The sequence below is a fragment of the Rhinolophus sinicus genome, chromosome X, assembly GCF_036562045.2.
Source record: "Rhinolophus sinicus isolate RSC01 chromosome X, ASM3656204v1, whole genome shotgun sequence".
In the NCBI taxonomy this organism is placed as follows: domain Eukaryota; kingdom Metazoa; phylum Chordata; class Mammalia; order Chiroptera; family Rhinolophidae; genus Rhinolophus; species Rhinolophus sinicus.
The window spans coordinates 108,524,962-108,551,103 of NC_133768.1; the positions used below are offsets into that span (position 1 = coordinate 108,524,962).

Sequence of the window (26,142 nt, forward strand, 5' to 3'; positions counted from 1 at the left end):
CAGGTTGATAATGGGGTCAAGAAGGATTTCTGTGGGTCCTCTCACTCAGACGTAATAGAGTGCCACTGAAAATTAAGTTATCAGTCATTTGGTCCAGCTCCTCATTGTACAGATGGGGAGAGTGAGCCCAGGAGAGGAAGAGCCACTTACAGCAAGTTAGGTGAACCCAGACCTGGCATTCAGATCTCTAGATAATAACTAAGGAAGAGAAGAAAAGGGGAAGGAAAGAGAAAGTTCGTTTGATAAAGAGAAGTCTGGATTCCCATTGTGCTTTTGCTATGGGCCATTCAGTGAGTAATTATCCAAAGTTAGGAAGCACCCTATTTTTCACAGCTGGGTAGAAAGGAAGGAAAAGAGGAGAGAGTCTGAAAATCAAAGTGAAATAAAATAGGAAACCTATTTGTAAGGGCCCTCACTGCTAAATAACAAAATTCAAGATGATCAGCATAAGGGGGTCTCATTGAAGAGCAAAGAAGCTGTCCTGTGGAGTTCTCTAATAGCAAGATAGTCACCTGATCACCTTGGCCAAAGAGTGTTTGCCCTTGTTAAAATCAAGGCACACTTGGATTGCTACAGGACCAGATCTCCCTATTTCTTCCCATATTTGCTCAGGAATTTGGTTCTCTCCCATGAGCATACAAAATTGAATTGATCAATGAAAATGGCATATGTGTTCATTTGTTTTAACTTGACTTTTGATAGCTTTATCCATTAAACTTTCAATGAAGTTGTAATTCTTTCTAAAAATATAAATTTAAAAAACATGCTGGCAATTCATGATCACTTTGGAATGCTTCAAGATGAATTAGTAAAGGTGACTCTCTTTCCTTTGAATTCAGTATTGCTGCTTTGTTCCTGTGTTTCCCATTTAGGATTTATTAGTGTAAATCCCCCTTATACATCATTGAAAGTGTTAGGATTTATATGGTGGAATATAGTCTGTGTTCGGCCTTCTAAGAGAGAGTGGATGACCTAGTAGGGTTTTATACCTTTAATTTCTACTGTTCTTTCTGGAAAGCTATTCATAATAAACTATCGTATTTGTGAAAGCAATGTTTCACCAATGGCATACATTATTACCAATATGGGATGTTTTACTGCACTTTCCATGGAGTCCCTGGGCTTCTCACTGAGATGCATTCTCATGGCAAAGCATGTTTCACGGCCCAAAGGAGAACATTAGCCTCTGCTCTGCCCCTTCCCTATTGGGAGCACAGCACAGCTTTGATCAGCTCCTTGAAGATGCTTCTGCTTACACCCTCTCATAGATCTGCAGACAGGTTTGCAAAGCACATTGGAATTTTGGCCGGCTGCACTATTGGAGTGGGGAAGGTGCTCGTGAGCTCTTTCTTTGGGTAGCTTTCCTTCTAGTTTTTCTCTTTTTGAGGTAGTGAAAACCTCCTGCAGGTTGCTTCTGTGATCTCTGTGTTCTCCCCTTTATTTCTTTTCTCTCGATATCTTTTTCTCCTTTCTCATATACCAGCTGGTGGGGTGATTGAATAACTTTTATCCATTCATTGAAGCATTTACTGAGTCCTACTTCATGCAAAGCACTGTGAAATAGTCTGAGTTTTTAGAGTTACTGTTTTCAGGCGTTGTTCCTTTTTAAATTATAAAAGGAATATATATTCATGGTAAAAATACAAACAGTACAAAAGGATATGAAATGAAAATAAGAGCCCCTTCAAGCCCCTAGTCTCACTCCTTAGGTATAATAATCAGTAACCATCTCTTGTGTGTCCTTCCAGAACTTTACTATGCATATAAAAGTGTGTAGGCCCATTCACGCATACTCGCATACATGCACATAGGTACATATATACACATATATGCTTTTTCAGGAAACACCCATCAGAGCATGCTGAAAACAGTTTTGTCCATTTACTTCCATGTATATCTTGGTATGCTTTCCATGTCAGCACATGCAGTCCTGCTGACTCCCTTTAAGGCTGCTGGGTGAAGTGTAACTTTAAGAAAGCTGGACGTTTTGATGAGTTTTCCATAGAGGGCACTAAATTTTGAATGCATGGATTCAGTTTTCATTCATTGTCCTCAGGTTTTTTATTTTGTCTTTATATTGGGAATATTACTCACGTACGCATTCTGATAATTGAAGGATTCCAAGGGTTTGCAAATGCTTCGGGGATATCAAAATTAGCTTGATCGGTTTCCTTCCCCACACACCATGTGTCTACTCTGGCCCTGGACCACTCTCAAGGTGGCTCCTCAAACAGTCTCCGGAGCTTGTCCCAATACTTGAGGACAGTTTCTTTTCTCCTTTTCCTAAGAGCTTTCTCCTATAGTGTCAGCCTGTGTTTTCTGGTCTGGCCTCGTTGACTGTAAAGCTCTTGCTTATTTGGACATGTTGCATCCTCACTAGTTTTCATTTGTCCATGTGCAATGCGACTCTTCTCTCAAAGAGCTGCTAATTCTAGCTCACTCTTACTTGAGCCTTTACTATACGTTAGATGTTGTAATCCTCACAACAAACTCATGAGGGAGGCACAATAATTATCCCCAAATGACAGATGAGGCACATAAAGGTTAAGGACATTGTCCAAGGTCACACAGCTACCGTGTTTTCCCAAAAATAAGACCTAGCCGGGCCATCAGCTCTAATGCGTCTTTTGGAGCAAAAATTAATATAAGACCTGGTCTCACATAAGACCAGGTCTTATTTTACTATATTATAAGACCAGATATCATATCATATCATATCATATCATATCATATCATATCATATCATATAATAATATATAATACTGGGAATAATATAATATAATATAATATAATATATACCAGGTCTTATATAATATAATACCGGGTATAATATAATATAATACCAGGTCTTATATTAATTTTTGCTCCAAAAGACACATTAGAGCTGATGGTCTGGCAAGGTCTTATTTTCAGGAAAACACGGTAGTAGCTGGAAGAGCTGGAATGTGAACCCAGGTTTATCTGACCCTTGAAACTGCTTTTAAGCAGCACGAGTACTGTCTCCCTTAAGTCAGCAAGTGTTTGCTAGCCAGCCAATCATGCAGAGCAGTCCTAGCCTTCCTGCGAGGCTGTGATTCCCTAAAGACAAGCCCCAACAGCCGCTCCCTGAGTAAGTGCTGCGTGACAGGCTCTGCAAGAGGGTCCCAGTGACAGTTTTCTCGTGCCAGAATGGCATTTTCTTACAAGCGAAACCATGGGAGGGATCCTGGGTGGGAAGAAGTACTTCCTGCTTATAATTCGAGCTACAAAAAGGTGCCCACATCGTGAAGCCCCACATTCCTTGTGAAATACAGTTCTAAGACCTCAGGCAGAATCAGCAGCTACTGCACAGTTTTGCTGTCCTCTCTTCTTGCTCTACTTCAGAGATACAGGCTTGCGACCCCTACATTGACCCCAAACACCAATATACATAAGGGAAATGGTCTTTTATTTGCCAGACCAGAGTTCTCCAGTTTCCCTATCAATTCTGCCCACCCTGGGTTGTTCCTCCTTGAATTCCGATTTATCTCAATGAGGTGACTAAGAGAAGGTACATGGTAATAGAAGATGATTTCCATCCCGGTCTCCTGCTTTTGGTGATCTCCATCCCTGATTTTCCAGCTGCCTTGTCATCATGTTCTAGGGATTCAGAATGTGGATGTGGTCATGGCCGGTTGCTGAACTGGGCATTTCTGAGTCCCTTGGAGTCCAAAAGAAAGGTCATTCCCCATGTCAGGTAAATGCATTTTATTTCTTCACCATCTGGTAGAAAGGGAATGGTTGGAGGAATGTTTATTTATTACTTATTTTCGGGTGTTTAGTTTTATTCTGTTTTGTTTTATTCCCAAGACTGGAAAATAAACCTGAAAGTCTGGAAAGGGAAAGGCCACACCAATAGTAATTGCCCTGGAATTGTGGACATTCTCAATAATAAATGTCTAGGTGGTGTGTTTCTTCCTGTTCCAGTCTAATTGAATTCAACAAATATCTGTTGAATGCCTGCTGTGAAAAAGATAAAGAATGAGTAAGACGTGGCTCTCACCCTCCAGGAGTTCACAGTCTAACAACAGGGAAATCAACATGTACACTGTTAATTCTCATACAAGGAAGACAATAATCAAGGTAAATATAGAAGTTTAAACATGGTGTTATGGGAGTATTGGAGGAGTGAAAAATTAAATTTAATTAGGGAATCTGGAAAGATTATGTTTGAAAAAGAAGCTTTTGAGCTTGGTCTTAAAGAATTGATGAGATTATTTACAGGAAGACATTGAGGTGAAAGATAGTGTAGGCTGAGGGGCCACACACTGTAGAGGTGAGAAAGCTCAGGGAAGGGCGATTGGTCTGGTAGGGTGGACAGCAGTATGAAACACATACATCTGGAGAGCTGAGTCTGACCCAGTTTATGAAGAACCGCGACACTAGGCTAAGGGTTTGGACTTGCTCTGTAGATTGAAAAAGTCTTAGATTAGCACCCGCAACCCTAAATCATAGAGGAATCTCCCCTATCATCACAACCTCTGGGTGTTTGCAAGTGGACTCTTTGTATAGAAAATGCCTTCTATTGCATTCGGATTCATTTGATGAAGATTCTCCATAAGACAAATACTTGACTTTAAAAAACACACAACATGGGATTGATTTAAATGGTTCCAATATATCAATAATGCATTTAATTTATTTCCCTCCCCACTCGTGTATATAATTACATGTACTTTGATTATCTTGACTAAGATCACAATCCATGCTGCTATAACCCAGGAGTAGTTATTTCATGATCTGAGCGGTATTGCATTTGAAATTTATCCTACTCTGGCTTCACTTCCACTCACTTTGAGCTTGTACCAAACCAGTTCCAGCTGTTCCATCAGGTGTCTCTTTTACTAGCTCTATTTGTTGTCTTTCTCCAGTAGTCCTATAAGAATGACAGATTAAATTATATCAGATGCTTCTTTCTCCAAGATATGTTAACTTTGCGCCATCCTCTTTTACCATTCAGCTTGTCATCCTATCATGAACAGGAATTAGCTTCATTTGGCATGATTTGTGTTTGAAGAATCCATATTAACTACTGTTTATCACTCAGGTTTCCCCTAGGTACTCATAAATGACTGCCTTAATAATTGTCCTCACAGCTTACCAGATATTGAAATTAAATTTATGAGTTTAATTCCCTGAGTTCCCTGGGGATTTCTTTTAAAGAAAAATGGAACAAGGCAGTTTCATGACTCACAGCAACTCTTCCATAATAAACCAGTGTGATAAAGAAAAACATTTTGCAAGGAAACAAATTTCAGTTTTAGCCTTCCCAAATTACTATTATAAAAATTAACAAATAATAACATTTTTTTTTGAAATACTAAAAGACATCCTGTGTCCTTTCAAACTATTTATTGCACTTATACATATTTTTAAGGGCCCTAACAGATGCCTAAAAATGTTAATCCACTAGTTTATAATCCTTACTTGGTGAAATTTAGTCTTTTTATATTCAAATTGTCTTACACTTAGAAAATAGCCCAATAATGACACTTTTAAAAGGTTATTTTGTAAGTACTGTTGGTTGGACATATGCTAAAGTAGTTTCAGGTTTCCAGGCAACCTGCCTGCCACAATGGTGGTTAACTATTTACAGCTTAATCATAATGCACTAACCTGAGACCTGAGTCGTATGTTCCCTGAATGCACTGTGGGAGTGCGGTAGGTAGGCTGTAGGTGCACCATAGCTACCTCTAAAATTGGTGAATGACTGGGGAGGGATTGCCGCACATTTGCTAGCAAACTGTAGGATGCCTGGAAAGGGATGGGTGCATAGACCATTAAATAACATCAAGAATTTAATCACGTTTCGATTTCTATTGTTGCCCAGCCAAGACTCTGCCTGCTACTGCAGCTAGAAATGTGTGGAATGACTAGTTGACATCAGTCATTGTAGAGAAGTAATTGATTTTCAGTGACCGAACAGTTTGGGCCCAGGGAAGAACAACATGCTGATGCTACTGTCCCCCTTTTCTTAATGTTCCATTGAAAAGTGCTAGGACATCTTTCTGAGCTGGGACCAGCCTCTTTCCCATGGCTTGGTCTAGAGGCAAATGATGTTTAAGAGCAATTGTGTTGGGTAATCTTTTTCAATAGGTATGACAGGTGTTCTGGAAGCTGTAGCATGGTGCATTTTGCTTCAGTCCCTGTCATAACTGTAATGCATAGGTTTTTGACTTGTTTTTGTGAATGTTTTTGTGAATGTTTTTATTTCAAAGACTGCCATCTAGGGCCATGCAGCAACAGAGCAATGAGAAAATCCTCCACTATACAATCATGGTCTGGGATAATATTTAGGATGAGAGAACATGCATAAGTTGCCTATCAACTTGACAGGAATAGACTCCAAATCTGGCATATCATGGCCTCACTCCTCACCCGTGTGCCCCTCAAGGGCAAGCCCACGGTGAGCAAGTCAGAGTTTCTTAGTGGGAGGGAAGCCTTGGGTTTCTGGACAAAGTCTTTGGATGGCATTTAAAGAAGTCATTCCATTTTTGGTAGCGTGGACAAGCCTTGTGGTACGCTCTTTTCTCTACATGAATACAATGACTGTCTCTCTCACATTTTTCTGATATTTATTCTGCAAATCAGCTACATGAGCCCCTGCCACTCTCCTGAATAAGCTCCAGGCATTACCTGCATGCTGTGTTCCTATGGAGGGATGGCAGTAATCTCTGCTAAGATAAACTAGAGCTTTTGTGGATAAAGCATAAACGCAGTGAAGTGTGTGTGGCTGTAAGATTTAATACCTCTACAGGTAATTTTTTTGGAGGGAGGATCTGGCATTTAATCAAATCCAGAGTCATTATGTAAATTTAATCACCTTGCAACACACTAGTAATTTTATTATCCCCTTTTCATTTGACAGTGCTTAGATACAAGTTGAGCTTAGAATTCCAGAGGTAGAACACTGCTGATGGAGGCATATTAAGGAAAATGTATGGTGGAAATGAGATAAAACCTTTATTCTTGCTATTGATTGTCGTCTTTGTATGTGTACAGGTGTCCAACAAAGGGTTTTTAGAATGAAGTGTGCCTGTTTAAAGTTTTCCACCTTTCTTAAAGCCCCCAATGAATTGCAAAGAGCCTGTTTTGAATGGACTGTGTGAAATCTACTCCTGTCAAATGGAAAACCTTAGCACTGAATGTGGTTCAAATTCTCCCTAACACAGGGGCCTCCTTTCCATTTGTGTAGCTCATTTTGTCTTGGCCTCTGGTTACTAGAATGATGTCTGATGTTGGATTATTTAAGCCATAAAGTCTATTTAAAATATTTCCATTCATCAACACCAGTTTTGATAGATGTTTAAAAGGTCCATAACCACATCACTGTTCATATTATGAGACTGAGGAAGAAAAAACCTGGTTAAGTTGGATTTTCCCAAAGTGCACCTGGGCTTTTTTGACCCCATGATTTACACTAATGATAGTGTCTTAATGAAAGGAATGAAGCTAGCTACTTAAACTACTTAAAGAGTAAAATTAGAAAGGAAGCCAGAGGGAAGACCTGATAACGTGTTGAACTGAATGTGCTAAGGCAAAAGAAATGGCCTTTTGGATATCTTTTCTTCCACTTCTCTGTTTTACTTTCCCCGTTTTCTCCTATCTCTTAATCTGGGGGGAAAAAAAACTCTTGAGAATATCCCTTCTCCTGCAGACAGAGACTCCATGAGCTCCTCCATCCATACGCGGGAATATGGAGGCCCCTAGTCAGCCCGGAAGTCTCTCCTTTAATCACCTGATGTCTCTCCTGCTGTATCTTGCAGGCATGGAAACCAACAACTCAGGCAAATATGCTTAATTTGGGCTCAATTCAGATCACCAGGTTTCCTCTACCTAGAGTGCTACTTATTCCAGTGAAAGCTTTTCTTTTTTTCTAAAAACCCTCTTACTAAGTCCATGAATCATAACATGGCCTCATACTGAGAAATCAAAATGATGTAATCTTGGATTAAGATTGAAGTGCCTTCCTATCCAATTTCCCATTGACTTATTGTAATATCTGCTCTCTTTTTACCACTGATGCCTCAGCTTTCTCATCCTAAAATAGGGATAATAATTGCTACGTATCTCTAAGGGTTTGTATAAGGATTCAGTGAGACATTGGATGTGAAAGTATCCAGCTCTAGGTCTGGCCCTGAGCACATGCTAAGTAAAGGCAGGTTGAATCAGTCTTATGGTTAGGGGGATAAAGGGCTGACTTTTGAGAGGTGTTTATATATTACATACAAGTCCTGTGTCAGAGATGTGGTTTGAAAATTCTCCCAGTCTATAGCTTGATTTCTCATTCTCTTAACAGTGTCTTCCACAGAGCAAAACTTTTAAATTTTGATTAAGTCCAATTTATCAACTTCTTTTTTATAGATCATGCTTTTGGTATAATATCTAAGATCTCTACCTAACCCAAGGTCATGAAGATATTCTCCAATGTTTGTTTGTTTTTCCTAAAAATTTTACAGGTTTATGTTTTACATTTGGATCAATTATATACCTTGATTTAATTTTTATATAAGGTATGAGCTTTAGGTCAAGGTTACATGTTTTGCCTATGGGTGTAAAATTGTTTTAGCACCATATGTTGAAAATGCGATCTTTACTGAATTGCTTTGCACTTTTGTCAGCAATCAATTGGCCATATTTATGATTCTATTTCTAGACTCTCTGTTCTGTTTCACTGTTCTATGGCTCCTTTCCTTTGTCAATACCACACTGTGTTGATTAGTGTAGATTTACAGTAAGTCTTAACATCAAATAGTGTTATCCCTCCAATTTATTCTTTTTCAAAATTGTTTCAGCTTTTAGTTCCTTTGCTTTTCAAATAAATTTTTATCTGAAAATATATGTTAATTGGAATTGCATTAAATCTTTAGATAAGTTTGGGAAGAATTGACATTTTTACTGTTTTTTTTAATCCATGGACAGTATGTCTCTCTATATTTAAATATTTTTAAAAATCTTTCATCAGTGATTTATGATTTTCATATGCAGAGTCTGTACATATTTCATTAGATTTATACCTAAGTATTTCCTTTTGTTTGAGCTATTGTAAATCGTATGGTTTTTTTTTTCAAATTTTGGTTTCTAATGTTACATTGGGAATACATAGAAATATTATTGATTTTTGCATGTTGAACTTGTAACTTACTACCTTAATAAATTAATTTATTATTTCTAGGAAGATTTCTTTTGGTAAATTCCTTGGGATTTTCTGTGTAGACAGTTAAGTTGCTGGCAAATAGAGTTTTATTTGTTTCTTTCCAATATTTATGCCTTTTATGTACTTTTCTTGCCTCGTTGCATTGGCTAAGACCTCCAGTATGATGTTGAATTGGTGGTAAGAGAGAACGCTTTGTATTGCTCTTGGTCTTAGAAAGAGAATTTAGTCTTTTCCCATTAAGTATGATGGTATCTATAGGTTTTTTGAAGATGCTCTTTATCAGGTTGGGGAAGTTTCCTTGAATTTGCTGAGAATTTTTATCATTAATATATGTTGACTTTTCTTAAATGCCTTTTCTGCATTAATTGATATAATCATGTAGTTTTTATTCTTTAGATTGTTAATTTGGTGGATTATGTTGATTGGTTTTTCTATTATTGAACCAAACTTGTAATCCCATGATAAATCCAGTTTATTTCTTTATATATTGATGGATTTCATATGATAATATTTGTTAAGGATTTCATGTCTATATTCATGAAGGATATTAGTCTGTAGTTTGCTTTTTTGGAACAGTTTTTGTCTGATTTTGGTATCAGTATTAGGTTGCCTCATTAAATATTCTGGGAAGCATTTCCTCTTTGTCTATTTTTTTGGAAGATATTGTGTAGAACTGGTATTATTTCTTCTTTAAATGTTGTGTGGAATTTGTTAGTGAAATCATCTGGGCCTGAAGATTTTTTTCAGAAGGTTTCAACTACAAATTCAATTTCTTGAATGATTATATAACTGTTCTGTTTATCTATTTCATCTTGGGTGAGTTTTAGTAGTTTGTGGTATTTAAGGACTCATTGCTGTTTTGATCTTTACAATTACTCTGTGAAGTAGATGAGACAGGTAGTCTTTACTCACTACTCAGGACAGTTCCAAGTGCATAGTAGAAGCTTAGTTAATATTGGTAGGATGAATTTGTTAAATGAACTCCATTTCACAAATGTGGAAACTAAGGTTCAGAGTAGTGAAACAACTTGTTCAAAACTATTTAGCTCATAAGTGGCAATGCCAGGACTCAAACCCAAAAACTAAAATAGCTTTCGAAGAAAGGAAAGTGAGAAGGGAACTAATTCAGCATCTATGTTGTGCTAGACACTGCTGGATGCTTTCATATAACTTGTCTCATGTAAATTCTGACAATAACCCTGTGATATACATGTTGCTATTTCTATTTTAAAGTTGAGAGTAGTAAGGCTCTGTATTAGTTAGGGTCCTAACAGGAAATACATGGCATACTCAAATTAGGATAGTTTAAGGAGTGTTTAGTAAAAAGACTATTTACAAGGTATAGGCAGGGTATAGGGAAACTACAAGGGCTAATGAAATACACTGGGGCTAGTATAGTGAGGTTCTTACCCCACTACCACCACCACCACCACCCAAACCCAAAGGGGTGAAAGAAAGGAGAGTCTCAAGACAGAACATCTAGAAAAAGAGACCTCTAGAGCAGGTAGCTTGGAGATGAACTGTGGACTTTGGTCAGGGACATAGCTAACTCCCCAGAGGGTGATTCCACAGGGAGGAAGCTAGGAGGAAGCTACACTCTTTTCCCAGTCTTTGACCACTGGCCAGGCGTCATTTCTAGCCGAACTCTACCAGAAGCCAGAGGCTGCTGAAGCCTGTTGATATAATCCATACCAGCCAGTTTCCTGGGGAGGAAAGCCGGCTAGAGAGTGAATCTAGAGGATAAAGATGTTAAGTAACTTGTCCAAGGACAGCTTCATAGGCATGTGACCAGTGCAGTGACACAGGGTGCCATGCTCAGAAGTGGGCCCCATGCCAGGGCTTTAATGCCCGGTGGTTGCCTTTGAAAATCTGAATAATTTTATCTTTGAACGTGTGTTTTGTAAAGGAAGTCCAATGAGACAATAGAGCATACACTTGGGGATTGGAGCCTCCATTATTCACATATTGCTCCGCCTCCCATGGTCTCCGCATTGCTTCAAGATGGGTTCTCAACTGCCACTCCCTTGATTCCTGATTCCCTGGGCCCCTCTTCCCTTCCCGCACCCATGTCCATCTATCCCCAGAGAGAGCCTAGATGTGGGGAGGGTCAAGATCAGATACTTGCACCCTGAAGCCCCTCGGGGGGGGCATGGCAATGACCATCCTTGTACCTGGTTCCTAGCACCAGGCGTGTTCAGTGGACATGTCCGTGGGGGCGAGCCTCTTGCCCATTCCTGATCCAGGTACCTAGTGCATCCTTGTGGAGAGGTTGTGATACCCTTGGGAGATGCCTATATGCTGTTGGTTGGGGTGGCAGGTTCATGGGAAGTGGGGGATGATGCCTGGCTGAAGTCCCCTGCCCTCTGACAAGGCACAGCATGTCAGTCCAGCAGCTGGTAGAAGGGGGGACCCAACAATTGTCCGGCCCACGCACACACATGCAACACAAATCATGATGCGGGATTCTCAGGCGCCTGTAAGAGTCTGCCTACACTTGCCCCATGAGTATCCCTGTGCCCTAGAGAGTGTCCTTTGGGCATGTCCCATATTTGGGAGAACTTCTCTTCCTCCTTCCAACTTTCCTGACTCTGAGTCTGGCATGTGTTCGTCTCTTCTGGCCAGCTCGAGGCACCTTCCAGGGATGAAGCACTAAATACAAATTGCATAAGTTTGATGATTCCGAATATGAGTTAAATGCTGATATTTTTGTTTAAAACTGTCATTGCAAAATATAAAGATGAATGGTAAAAATACATGTTAATAGTTTTAAATTTTGCTTTTTCTTCACTTAGAATGACACTGAAAAGCAAATAGAATATACCATGACAAGTTGAATGGAAGACTGTAAAAGAAAGGAAAAATCTTTATATTTTAGTACCTTTAATGATACCTTTTTCTTGCTTTTTGAACAAGGGTTCACATTTTCAGTTTGCACTGGGCTCGACAAATTATGTATCTAGTCTTGCCTGGGTGTATACTTACAACATATAGATTTATCCAACCTTATTGATATTGTATAGGGCTCCAGGAATCTGTATTTTTACCGTGTTTCCCTGAAAATAAGATGTAGCTGGACCATCAGCTCTAATGTGTCTTTTGGAACAAAAATTAATATAAGACCCAGTCTGATATTATATTATATTGTATTGTATTGTATTATGTTATATAGACCCAGTCTTATATTAAAATAAGACCGGGTCTTATATTAATTTTTGCTCCAAAAGATGCATTAGAGCAGATGGTCCAGCTACATATTATTTTTAGGGAAACATGGTAAAGTCACATCACAGAGTCTGTCATAGAAAGACACTACAAATAAGCAAGGAAGGAAAGCTAGCATAAACTTTGTGATTTTATATTAGAGTCAGAGATATCCATATGAAAACATATAAACATATCTATACCTATATATACATATATAAATATACATGTATAAAGATAGATACAGAAATACTGATATGTGTGTTTACATGGATTATTTTACATGCATGTATTTTCTACCTCAGTTCTCTGATGGGTCTTAGAGAAGTCATTGATTTGTTCAGTTTGTCCAGTTTTTCTTGTAAGGATGGGAATGATCACTTCCAAGCTCTTATCAGAGCCGAAATCAGAAGACTATTTCAAAATTTACATGAAAAGTCACAAATCCTAGAATAGCTAAACAATAGCTGAAAAAGAAAACGAAAGGAGAAAGAATCAGGCTACCTGGTTTCAAGATTTATTATATGGCTACATTGGGTTGAATATATGGTGATGGAAGGAGAACTGACTCTGGGTGATGAACACACAATGGGATTGATAGATGATGTAATACAGAATTGTACACCTGAAATCTATGTAATTTTACTAACAATTGTCACCCCAATAAATTTAATAAAATAAATTAAAAAAAAAAAGACAGTGTGGTTTGGCAGAGGAATCATTGGAACACAAGAGAGAACCAAGAAATAGACCCACACAAATATGCCCAACTGGTTTTTGACAAAGTTGCAAAAGCTACTCAGGGGAGGAAGGATAGACTTTGAAACAAATGATGTGGGAGCAATTGAACATCATAGGCAAACAAAACAAAACAAAACACCCTCATACCTTATGCATACATTATCCCAAAATGGATCATGTAAGTTCGCAAAATGTAAAACTATAAATATTTCAGAAAACAAACATAGGAGAAAATCTTTTGGATCTAGGGCTAGGCAAATATTTCTTAAACTTAACACCAAAAACAGTCTATAAAAGGGGAAAAAAAAGATAAATTAGAGCTCATCAAAGTTAAAAACTTTTGTTCTGTGAAAGACCCTTTTAAAGAGGATGAAAATACGAGCTATAAACTCTGAGAAAATATTTGCAAACCACATATCCCACAAAGAATAAAGAAGTCTAAAAACTCAACAGAATAAAACACAACCCAATTAGAAAATAAGCAAAAACAGCAACAGACATTTCACTGAAGAAGGTATATAGATGGCAGAGAGGTACATTAAAAGATGTTCAGTATCACTAGCCATACGTGTGTGTGTGTGTGTGTGTGTGTGTGTGTGTGTGTGTGTAATAGTTGACATTCAATATTATTTTATATTAGTTTCAGGTGTACAGCATAGTGGTTAGACATTTGTATAATTTATGAAGTGATCCCCCAATAAGTCCAGTACCCATCTGATACTATACATAATTTTTACAATTTTATTGACTATACTCCCTATACTGTATTTCACATCCCCATGATATTCAATATTATATTAGTTTCAGGTGTACAGCGTAGTGGTTAGACATATATACTAGACCTCTTTCTATTACATTTGCAACTTCATGTGAATCTACAATTATATCAACATAGTAGTTTTTAAAAATTGTAGCTTTACAGTGGAGAGACCTAGAAGAAATCTCCTTAACCAAATAATCAAGGCTAATGTCACCAGTATGTCATATTGATATCATGTATCTCCTGATACTACGTTATGAGAAAGGCATTTCACCTCCATGCTATCCTTCCCCAAAATACATAATCCCGATTCAATCATGAGAAAATATCAGACAGACCCAAATTGGGGGACATTCTGAAAATACCTGACAAATAATATTTAAAATTGTCAAGGTCATGAAAAACAAGGAAACACTGAGAAATTGTCATAGATGGGAAGTAACTAGGAAGCTATGATGACTACATACAGCACAGTATTCTGGGTTCAATCCTGGGACAGAAAAATGGCATTAGTGGAAAAATTTGTGAGGCACGTCATACAAAATAATTGATCAGAGCTCTTCAAATGTCACAATCATGAAAACATGAAAGGACTGATGAACTCATAGATTGGAGGAGACTAAAGACGTATGACAAGTAAATGCAGCATGGTGTCCTGAATTTGATCCTGGAACAGAAAATGGACATTAGTGGAAAAACTGGTACAATCCAAATGAAATCTATGGTTTAGTGAATAGTTAATTTCTTAATTTTGATAACTACCATGGTTATGTAAGATTTTGACATGGGCAATGCTGGATGAAGTGTATGTGGCAGCCGGCTATGCTGTTTCTGCAACTTTTCTGTAATTTTAAAATTATTTCAAAATAAACTTAAAAAATAAAGCCTCCCCGGAGATTCTAATTTGTAGCCAGGGCTGAGAACTACTGCTAGCTCATCTATTAGATCCTGCCTCATGGGTTTCCACTGTATTCTCCTACTCGCTAGCCTGCCCTTTCTCCATCAAAATTGACCTGCTCTGGAGGGATTCGTTTTCAACTGGCTGCTGGCCTAAATAAGATGAGGCAAAAAAACCCACAAAAGTTTCTACCACTATCCCAGTGGGAAACTCATTCCAAAGTTTCTAGCGTGGGAACTATCCTATCTGCTCTAGCCGGGTGCCATTACATAGTAAGAATTTCCACCTCAGAGATTTATTCCTTTGCATAAAGCATCATTACATTATCATTTAATAAGAATTATTAGTCATGTGAATTGGTACATCAGGGATGTTTCTTTTTTTTCAAACAGTGAAATGTATTACTGATATTAAAATGACCAAAAGAATCACATCTTGAAGATAACATTGAAAACAGCAAAATTTGAACTCAGAATTTTATGTAAAACACCAGAATCTTCACAAAATTTTGATCTGATATTTTGATTCAGGAGAATTTTTCTTGCTAAAAATAATGGCCGAAGGGAAAACTCTCAATAGCAAACGTTATAATCAGGCAAGCCAGATAGGAAAAACATGCTAATTAGTTGAGTCTTTGTCCAAAAATGCATATGGAAAACATTGACTTTAATATAAAATTTTTTCAATAAAATAAAAACTTTAATTGGAAAAATAAAGGAAATGTGTTGTATGGAAAACTGTTGAAGATACTACATTGGTTTTACTAACTGCCCTTTCCCCAATAACACAAAAAACCTATATCAATAACCTAGCATGTATCCTTCTATATATTTCTCTATATCTGTATAATTTTACATACTCATATTCATATGGTAGAGCCTTTTCATTATATTATAAAAATTGAACCATGTTATATACATTTCCAGGTATTTTGTTTTTCTCATTTAACAATACCTTACAGAAATCCTTTCAAATCAGAATGGGTTCATTTGTATAAAAGAAGGTCCATGAGAAGGATTGCGAGATTGAAGGGGAAAAAATATATATTTGTTTAAAAGAAGTTGCAAGATTACTTTCCAAAAGGACTGAAAAAATTCACCATTTCCTTTAGCAAAGTATGCAAGTCCCTCTTTCTCTGTATCCCACCAGCAGTTGGCATTACTATTTCTTTCCACCAATCTGGTAGAGGTAATGATTAATCCCAGTATTAGTTTAATTTGCATTTATCTAACTTGTCATAAATTTGGGCACCTTTTCAGGTTTCCTGGCAACTGGATTTGCTGTTCCACAAAATGCCTCTTTATATGATTTGGCCATTTTTTTTTTAAGACTTATAAGGAGTGTTTATTCTGTTATAGGGTAACATTCTCTCTTTCTCTCTCTCGATATAGACGTAGTATAGATATAGATATAGATATATGGAAATTTATCTCTCTCTCCATATATATTAATATAATATGTATAATATATAATATATAATACATATTATATAATATACATTATATGTATTATATATATTATACATATTATATTAATATATATGGAGAGAGATAAATTTCCATATATGTTTATATTATATAATGTACATGATATACATTGTATTATATATAATATACTTTATATATTATATATAATATATATTATATATAATATACTTTATATATTATATATAATATATATTATATATATACACACACACATATATATCCCTTTAAAATGCATAGCATGAATGTTCAACTCTCTACCTGGCTCCTTATACTCTCTCCTTCCTGACTTGGGCTAAAGGAGCCCCCTCCCTCCCCTGAGTTAGTTCAGCGACTAGAAGTGACAGCATCCCAGACATTATTTTTTTCAACTACAGTTGACATTCAGTAGTATTTTATATTAGTTTCAGGTATACAGCATTGTGATTAGACATTTATATAATTTATGAAGTAATCCCCCGATTAGTCTAGTACCCACTTGGCACTATGCATAGTACAATATTATTGACTATATTCCCTATGCTGTACTTTACATCCTCATTACTATTTGGTATCTACCTATTGGTATTTCTTGATCACTTCGCCTTTTTGACCCAGCCCCCCAACCCCTCCCATCTGACAGCCATTAGATTGTTCTCTGTATCTATGAGTCTGTTTATGTTTTGTTTGTTCATTTATTTTATTCTTTAGATTCCACATATAAGTGAGATCATATGGTATTTGTCTTTCTCTGTCTGACTAATTTCACTTAGCATAATGTTCTCTAGGTCCGTCCATGTTTTTACAAATTGTAGGATTTCATTCTTTTTATGGCCAAGTAATATTCCATTGCCTCTTCTTTATCCGATCATCTATTGATGGGCACTTAGGTTGCTTCCATATCTTGGCTATTGTAAATAATGATGCAGTAAACATAGAGGTGCATATGTCTTTTTGAATTAGTGTTTTGGATTGCTTCAGATAAGTACCGAGAAGTAGAATTGCTAGATCATAAGGTAGTTCTATTTTTTTATTTTTTGAGGAAGCTCCATACTGTTTTCTGTAGTGGCTGTACCAATCTGCAATCCCACCAACAGTGCCCGTAAATTCCCTTTTCTCCATATCCTCGCCAGGGCTTGTTGTTTGTTGATTTATTGATGATAGCCATTCTGACACATGTGAGGTGATAGCTCACTGTGGTTTTAATCTGCAGTTCTCTAATGATTAGTGACATTGAGCATCTTTTCATATGTCTATTGGCCATCTGTATGTCCTCTTTGGAGAACTGTCTATTCAGGTCCTTTACCCATTTTTTAATTCGATTGTGGGGTGTTTTTTGGTGTTGGTTATGTAAGTTCTTTATAATTTTTGGATATTAACCCCTTTTCAGATATATCATTGGCAAATATCTTCTCCCATTCAGTAGGTTGTCTTTTCGTTTCGTTGATGGTTTCCTTTGCTGTGCAAAAACATTTTAGTTTGATGTAGTCCCATTGGTTTATTTTTTTTCTTTTGTTTTCCTTTCCTAAGGAGATAGATCAGAATAAATATTATTAAGAGCAATATTAGTCATAGAGTTTACTGCTTATGTTCTCTTCTAGGAGTTTTATGGTTTCAGGTCTTACATTTCAGACTTTAATCCATTTTGAGTTTATTCTAGTATATGATATAAGAAGGTAGTCCAGTTCCATTTTTTACATGTATCTGTTTACCCAACACCATTTATTGAATAGACTGTCTTTACCCCATTGCACATTCTTTCCTCCTTTCTCATAGATTAATTGACCATATAGGTGTGTGGGTTTATTTCTGGGCTCTCTATTCTGTTCCATTGAGCTAGGTGTCTGTTTTTATGCTAGTACCATGCTGTTTTGATTACTATAGGCTTGTAGTACATTTTGATATCAGGTAGCATGATAGTTCCAACTTTATTCTTATTTCTCAAGATTGCTGGTGCTATTCAGGGTCTTTTGTGGTTCCATATAAATTTTAGGATTATTTGTTCTAGTACTATGAAAAATGCCATTGGTATTTTGATAGGGGTTGCATTGAATCTATAGATTGCTTTGATGATTTTAATTCTTCCAATCAGTGAGCACGGTATATGATTCCATTTATTTGAATGTTCTTCAATTTCTTTCTTTAATGGCTTATAATTTTCCAAGTACAGGTCTTTTACTTCCTTGATTAGATTTACTCCTAGGTATTTTTTGATGCAATTATGAACTGGATTTTTTTAAAAAATTTCTCTTTCTGATAGTTCATTGTTGGTATATAAAAATGTAACTGATTTCTGAATATTAATTTTGTATCCTACTACTTTACTGAATTTGGTAGAATCTTTAGGGTTCTCTCTATATAGTATCATGTCATCTGCAAATAATGACAGTTTTACCTCTTCCTTTCCAATTTGGATGCCTTTTATTTGTTTTCCTTGTCTGATTGCTGTGGTTAGGACTTCCAGTACTATGTTGGATAAAAACAGTGAAAGCGGACATTCTTGTCTTGTTCCTGATCTTAAGGAAAATGCTTTTAGCTTTTCACCATTGAGTATGATGTTAGCTGTGGGTTTGTCATATATGGCCTTTATTATCTTGAGGTATGTTTCCTGTGTTCCAACTTTGTTGAGAGTTTTTAATCATAAACGGTTGCTGAGGTGTGAAACATTTTTTCTGCATCTATTGATATAATCATATGATTTTTAACTTTCATTTTGTTTATGTGGTGTATCATGTTAGTTGATTTGCAGATATTGAACCAACCGTGAATCACAGGAATAAACCTCACTTGATCATGGTGTATGATCTTTTTAATATATTGTTGAACTCAGCTTGCAAATATTTTGTTGAGGATTTTTACATCTATATTGGCCTATAATTTTCTTTTTTTGTAATGTCTTTGTCTGGTTTTGGAATCAGGGTAATGGTGGCCTCGTAAAATGAGCTTGGGAGATTTCCCTCCTCTTAAATTTTTTATAATAGTTTGAGAAGGATAGGTGTTAATTCTTTGAAAGTTTGATAAAATTTACCTGTGAAGCTATCTGGTCCAAGACTTTTGTTTGTTGGAAGTTTTTTGATTACTGACTTGATTTCATTAGTAATAATTGGTCAGTTCAGATTTTCTCTTTGTTCTTGATTCAGTAATGGAAAATTGTATGTATCTAGGGATTTATTTATGTCTTCTAGATTGTCCAGCTCTTGGTTTCATTGATCTTTTGTATTGTTTTATGGACTCTATTGTGTTTATTTCCACTCTGATCTTTATTATTTCCTTCTACTCACTTTAGGCTTTGTTTGCTATTCTTTTTCTAGTTCCTTTAAGTGTAAGATGAGATTGTTTATTTGAGATTTTTCTTGTTTCTTCAGGTAGGCCTGCGTTGCTATGACTTTCCTCTTTTTTTCTTTCTTTCTTTATTATTTAAATATAAATAAAATTACATAGATTTCAGGTGTACAATTCTGTATTACATCATCTATAAATCCCATTGTGTGTTCATCACCCAGAGTCAGTTTTCCTTCCATCACCATATATTCGATCCCCCTTACCCTCATGCTGAGCGAAATAAGTCAGACAGAAAAAGCAGAGAACCATGTGATTTCACTGATATGTGGTATATAAACCAAAAACAACAAAAGAACAAGACAAACAAATGAGAAACAGAAACTCATAGACACAGACAATAGTTTAGTGGTTGACTTTCCTCTTTAAGAGTGCTTTTGCTGTGTCCTATGGATTTGGGGTCAGTGTGTTTTCATTTTTATTTGTTTCAAGGTGTCTTTCGATTTTTTTCCTTGAGCTCATTGTTGACCCATTCAGTATTTAGTATTATATTGTTTAGCCTCCATGTATTTATGTGTTTTTCAGTTTATTTTTTGTAATTGATTTCTATTTTCATACCATTGTGGTCAGAGAAGACGCTTGATATGATTTCAGTTTTCTTAAATTTATTGAGTCTTGTTTTATGGCCTAATATGTGGTCTATCTTGGAAAATATTCCATGTGCCCTTAAAAACAATGTATATTCTCCTGTTTTGGGGTGAAATGCTCTAAAAATACCAATTAAATCCATCTGATCTAGTGAGTCATTTAAGGCTGCTGTTTCCTCATTGATTTTCTGTCTGGGAGATCCATTGATATCAATGGGGTGTTAAAGTTTGTTACTACGACTGTATTACTGTCAATCTCTCCCTTTATGTCTGTCAATATTTGATTTATATATTTAGGTGCTCCTATGTTGGAGGCATAAATGTTTACAAGGGTTAAATCCTCTTGTTGGATTGATCCCTTTATCATTATGAAATGCCCTTTGTCTTTTACTATAGTCTTTGTTTTAAAGTCTATTTTGTCTGATATAAGTATTGCTACCCCAGCTTTTTGTTGTTGTTGTTGTTTCTATTTGCATGAAATATCTTTTTCCATCCTTTCCCTTTCCGTCTGTGTGTGTCCTTTGATCTGAAGTAGGTCTCTTCTAGACAGCATATGTGTGGGTCTTGTTTTCTTATCCTTTCATCTACCCTATGTCTTTTGATTGCAACATTTTATCCATTTACATTTAAAGTGATTATTGATAGGTATGTTGTTATTGCCATTTTATTATTCATATTTATGTTCTTCCCCCTTCGTCTTCTTCTTAAAGACATTCCTTTAACATTTCTTAAAATACTGATTTGGTGGTGATGAGCTCCTTTAGCTTTTTCTTGTCTGGAAAGCTCTTTATCTCTCCTTCAGTTTTAAATGATAGCTTTGCTGGGTAGAGTTGTCTTGGTTGTTGGTCCTTCCTTTTTATCACTTTGAATATTCCATGCCAATCCCTCTGGCCTGCAAAGTTTGTGTTGAGAAATCAGGTGACAGTCTTATGGGAGTTCCCTCGTTGGTAACTAGCTGCCTTTCTATTGCTGCTTTTAAGATTCTCTCTTTGTCTTTAACCTTTGCCATTTTAATTATAATGTGCCTTGCTGTGGGCCTCTTTGGGTTCATTTTGTTTGGGAGTCTCTGTGCTTCCTGGACTTCTATATATGTTTCCTTCACCAGATTAGGGAAATTTTCAGTCATTACTTCTTCAGATAGGTCCTCAATCCATTGCCCTCTCTTTCCTCCTTCTGGTACCCCTGTAATGCAAATGTTGTTACACTTGATGTTGTCCCAGAGGTCCCTTAAACTATCCTCATTTTTTAATTCATTTTTGTTTTGTTTTGTTTTGTTTTCACTTTTCTGATTGGGTGTTTTCTGCTACCTTGTCTTGTCAGTTGCTGATTTAATCCCCTGCTTCAGCTGATCTGCTATTGATTCCTTCTAGTGTGTTCTTCACTTCTACCTTTTTTTTTAATGGTTACTATGTCCTTTTTTAATCCTTGCTATCTCTTAGTTGAAGTTCTCATTAAGTTCATTGAACATCTTTATAATCAGTGTTTTGAACTGTGTATCTGGCAGATTGCTTGCCTCCATTTTGTTTAGTGCTTTTTTTTTTCTGGAGTTTCTCCTGTTCTTTCATTTGGGACATGTTTCTTTGTTTCTTCATTTTGGCTGCCTCTTTGTGATTTTTCCGTGTATTAGGTAGATATACTACATCACCCAATCTTGACATAGTTACATTATTTAGTAGCTGTCCCGTGGGCCCCAGTGGTTCAGTTTCCCTTGTCACCTGCACTGGGTGCTCCAGGAGTGTCCCTTGTGTGTGTTGTGTGTGCCTCCATTTTGTAGTTGAGCCTTGATTGCTGTTGGCAAGTCAGTGGGTGGGCATCACCCTCAACCTGACTGGCTATGCAAATTTGTCCACAACCACAATATATGAGCTGCTGTGCAGAGGCTGACCCCATGGAGCAGGATTTGCCCCAGTAGGCTCTGGTAACTTCCAAGACCACCCTTTGGGTGTGCTACTTGTGGGGCTAATCAGGTGGTGCTCTGTTGTGGTCTTAAGCTGGCCTCTGGGTGTGTTGGTTCTTGGACCTCTTTGTAGGGGCTCCTGTGCAGGCCAAGGTCAGCTGTTTCCTGTGACCAGCCCAGGGCTACCCGGTAGGAGCTACAAAGTGATCCATGGTTGATCGCTGCCTTTGCTGGACCTGGACGCACATAGGAGAAGCCACAATGTGAACCCAGGCCAGCTGCCATCAGTACTGGGCCTGGGGCAGCTCAGCAAAATACCCAGGGAACCCTGAGGCCTGGCATTGACTGCTGGCTGCCTGTATCATGCAGCTGCTGAAAGAGCCTTGGGCGTTATGTGATTTAGGTGCAACAGGGTCACAGAGAGTCACCAAGTTGGGAGTTGTGTTCACCAGGTTAATGCAGATTCAGATATGGTGCTAGTGTTGAGCCTGGGGCTTCTCAACAAAAAGCCTGCAGCACGGGCAACACCAGCTTCCTGCTGCTGAAGTTGCTTCAGGTGGTGCATTAGTTGCATGGGGTGGGGTCCCAGGGAGTCACCAGGGTGAAGTGAGCAGAAGTCACCCGGCCAGTGCAGATTCACATTTGGCCATGTGTGTGTGTGTGGGAGGGTGCTCAACACAGGAAAGATGGCACCCTCCCACAGGCTGCACAGAAGGAGGGCTCAATACAGGGACAATAGTGGCAGTTTCTCCAGCCCTTGTCCTGAAGCTACACCACTCAGTCTCTACCTGTATTTCTCTGGCACCTCCTGAGCCACTGTTCCTCCTCTGGATCCCAGAGTGAGTGCCTGGGAGCGAGACAGTCTGTGCGTGGGCCTTGAAGTGTACGCTTGTGTTTCTAGCAGCCTTACATGTCACCCAGATGGATGGAATCTGTGCATATTTTCACAGCCAGATGTTGTGGGGGCTCCTCTTCCTGGCACTGGTGCTCCAGGCTGGGGAACCATGTTTGGGGCTGGGACCCCTCACTCCTCAGCGGGGACCTCTGCAGTTGAGAAATCCCCCCCCATCCTCAACTGCCACCTGTAGATGAGGGACCAGCCCATTTCACATCTCTGTTCCTCCTACTAGTCTCAACATGGATTCTTCTTTACATCCTTAGTTATAGGACTTCTGTCTATCAGAGCTTTTTCTGCAGAACCACAAAACACTGGGTACCTGTGGAGGAGATCTTTAATATTGTCAAGGTCATGAAAAACAAGGAAACATTGAGAAATTGCCATAGATTGGAAGCAATTAAGCAGATATGATGACTACATGCAGCACAGTATTCTGGATTTAATCCTGGGACAGAAAAAAGGGATTAGTGAAAAAATTTGTGAGACACATCATGCAAAATAATTGATCAGTGCTCTTCAAATATCATGATCATGAAAAACATGGAAGGACTGATGAACAGTCATAGATTGGAGGAGACTAAAGACATATGGCAACTAAATGCAATGTGGTTTCCTGAATTTGATCCTGGAAGAGAAAATAGACATTAGTGGAAAAATTGGTACAATTCAAATGAAAGCTATGGTTTAGTGAGTAGTTAATTTGTTAATTTTGATAACTGTACCATGGTTATGTAAGATTTTGACATGGAGAATGCTGGATGAAGTGTGTGTGGCAACTGGCTATTCTGTTACTGCAACTTTTCTGTAATTTAAAAATTATTTCAAAATAAACTTAAAAAATACCCCCCCACCCCCAGGAGATTCTAATGTGTAGCCAGGGCTGAGAACCGCTGCTAGCCTTATCCATTAGATCCTGGCTCATGGGTTTCCACTGTATTCTCCTACTCGCTAGCCTGCCCTTTCTCCATCAAAATTGACCTGCTCTGGAGGGATTCATTCTCAACTTGAGTCCCTTGCAATCCGTTTTAGCTTTCTTTCTAAACGTGGAAAGCCAGCCCTTGTTTGGAGGCAGGAGGCTGGCATTGTGGGTGGTTAGAGCCAGGTGCTTCAAGACAGTGAGAAGCAAGAAGCCTCACAGGGTGATGCTCCATTCTTAGAGATCTGCCCTAGGTAGAGATAGTCAACATCTTGGATAGCAAATTCCTGTTGCTATGACAGCTTCCAAGAGCACACTTATCTCATCAGAGCCTGGGGCTTATTCAGTTGGCTCCACCCTCTTCCTGGAGTGCTCTGTTTATTAAAAGGGCCCTTCCCTTTATTTTGCTAGGATTAGTCATTATGGGTTGGTGCACTGCCCTTTCCCCCCCCTCCACCCCAGCTTTTCATCTGCACCCTAGAAGGGAGGGCTGTGTCTTTGGGCCTGCTGAGAGTCCTTCAAGAGAGCTGATCTGAGAGAAAATTAAGAACAGCTGGGGGTAGACACAATGACATCATATGCCCCTAGCATAAAAGGCAGCTCAGAAAGTCTGATTCAAGAAGAACAGAAAAATAATGGGAATTGGAGAAAGGGGCTGAGATTTGGAAAGTATGTAAAGGCTGATTATTGAGGACAAGAGAGAAGACTAATCTCAGAGTACAAGAGCTGAGACATTGAAACTCTTACTAAGGATCTACTAATCTAGTATTAACACTTGGAGTCTATAGATTTAACAGCTGAAGCTAAACAAGGACAGATTGGTGAATGCTGTGATAATGCCCTGAGGCAACCTATGGTTAGAAGTAAGATTAACAAAGGAAATGGTTAGAAACAGCTATTTGCAGAGTAAGTTACAAATTGGACTCTTTGTTATAGACTGTCTTCCTTTCTTGATTGTTCTGTATGAGATTGCATGGTTTTCATATAAAAGTACATTAATTTACTTTATCATTTATTGTAAAGCAATAGATTCCTCTACATAAAATACTGATATTTGTTTGGAGTGGCATATCCTATGAAACTGAATGATAAATTAGTTCAGCTTGAAGGGATGTTAGAGATAATGTAGTTCAAACCTAATTTTATAAATGAGGTAGTTGAAGCCTAGAGAGTTAAGTGATATGTCCAAGACCACACAGCTATTACTATGTGACAGAGTCATGGTTGGAGCTTAGGTCTATCAATTCCTAGGCCAGTGCTGTTTTCACACCACATCTTTCTTACTTAGTTTAGCCATGTCCAAAGGGAGTCCAAGCTTCTACCCCTGTATTACTACTCATGACTGTCAGTGATCACAGGTAAAAAGCAGGCCACCTGGGATAATCAAACTGCCTCTACAGAATTTTTCTCAGAATCTTTAACATCTTAAGCATGGTGTGAAAAATTCACAGTGAAAAACAAAATACCAAGATGCACTTTGTTTGGCATTTATTTTATTATATCTCTATGTGCCATCTTTAAATATAGTGATGTTGCTCTGTTTAGCAGTTTTTAAAACATTATGTTATCAAGTTTAAACAGCAGTATCTGGCAATACATAGTTACATTGTCTGTTTCAAGTAACCACACTTAAGTTGTGCAACGATGGCAGTACTACCACTTGGTGATACCTTATCTTAATTGCAAGTTTGTCTCTTTGACGGATGAATAAACCTTTGGAAGAGTGAAGGTACAACCTAAACCTAGTAGAATGTCAGTAGAGTTATTAACATTAGTCTTAGAAATCTGATCAAAAGTTATAACCCAGGTAGTATGCGCAATCAAAAAACCTGCTTTTGTAACCTTAGAAGTTACTGAACATTAGTCTTCTTAAATAACATGTCTTTTAAGGAATGCACCTGTTCCAAAAGAAAGACAACAACCTTAACAGACCTTACCAAACAAAGCAGAGTTAATAAAGTAGTCAAAAGAGTAATTGAAAACAAACGAATATCATTGACAAGCTAAAGGAACATATTGGTAACATGAAGCAGGAATAAACAGTTACAAAGAAGATGCATTCTAAAATATAAGCTATGAAAAATATGAGTTAAAATAAAGAATTTGACATACAATATTATATTAGTTTCAGGTGTACAACATAGCAATTAGAGATTTATGTAATTTACAAAGTGATCATCCTGATAAGTCTGGTACCCATCTGACATCATACATATTTATTACAATATTATTGACTATAGTCCCTATGCTGTACTCTACATCCCCAT

The 26,142-nt window shown here is 37.6% G+C and overlaps 1 protein-coding gene across 1 annotated transcript in view; it reads left to right on the plus strand.

Annotated features, from left to right (window-relative positions):
• The window catches only part of MAMLD1 (mastermind like domain containing 1), a 486,280-nt gene that overhangs the window by 65,646 nt on the left and 394,492 nt on the right, over positions 1-26,142 (plus strand). Inside the window, exon 8 of the mRNA XM_074324231.1 lies at positions 3,623-3,715. The gene's annotated coding sequence lies outside the window, so the exon portion shown is untranslated. The remainder of the gene's footprint in view (positions 1-3,622; positions 3,716-26,142) is intronic.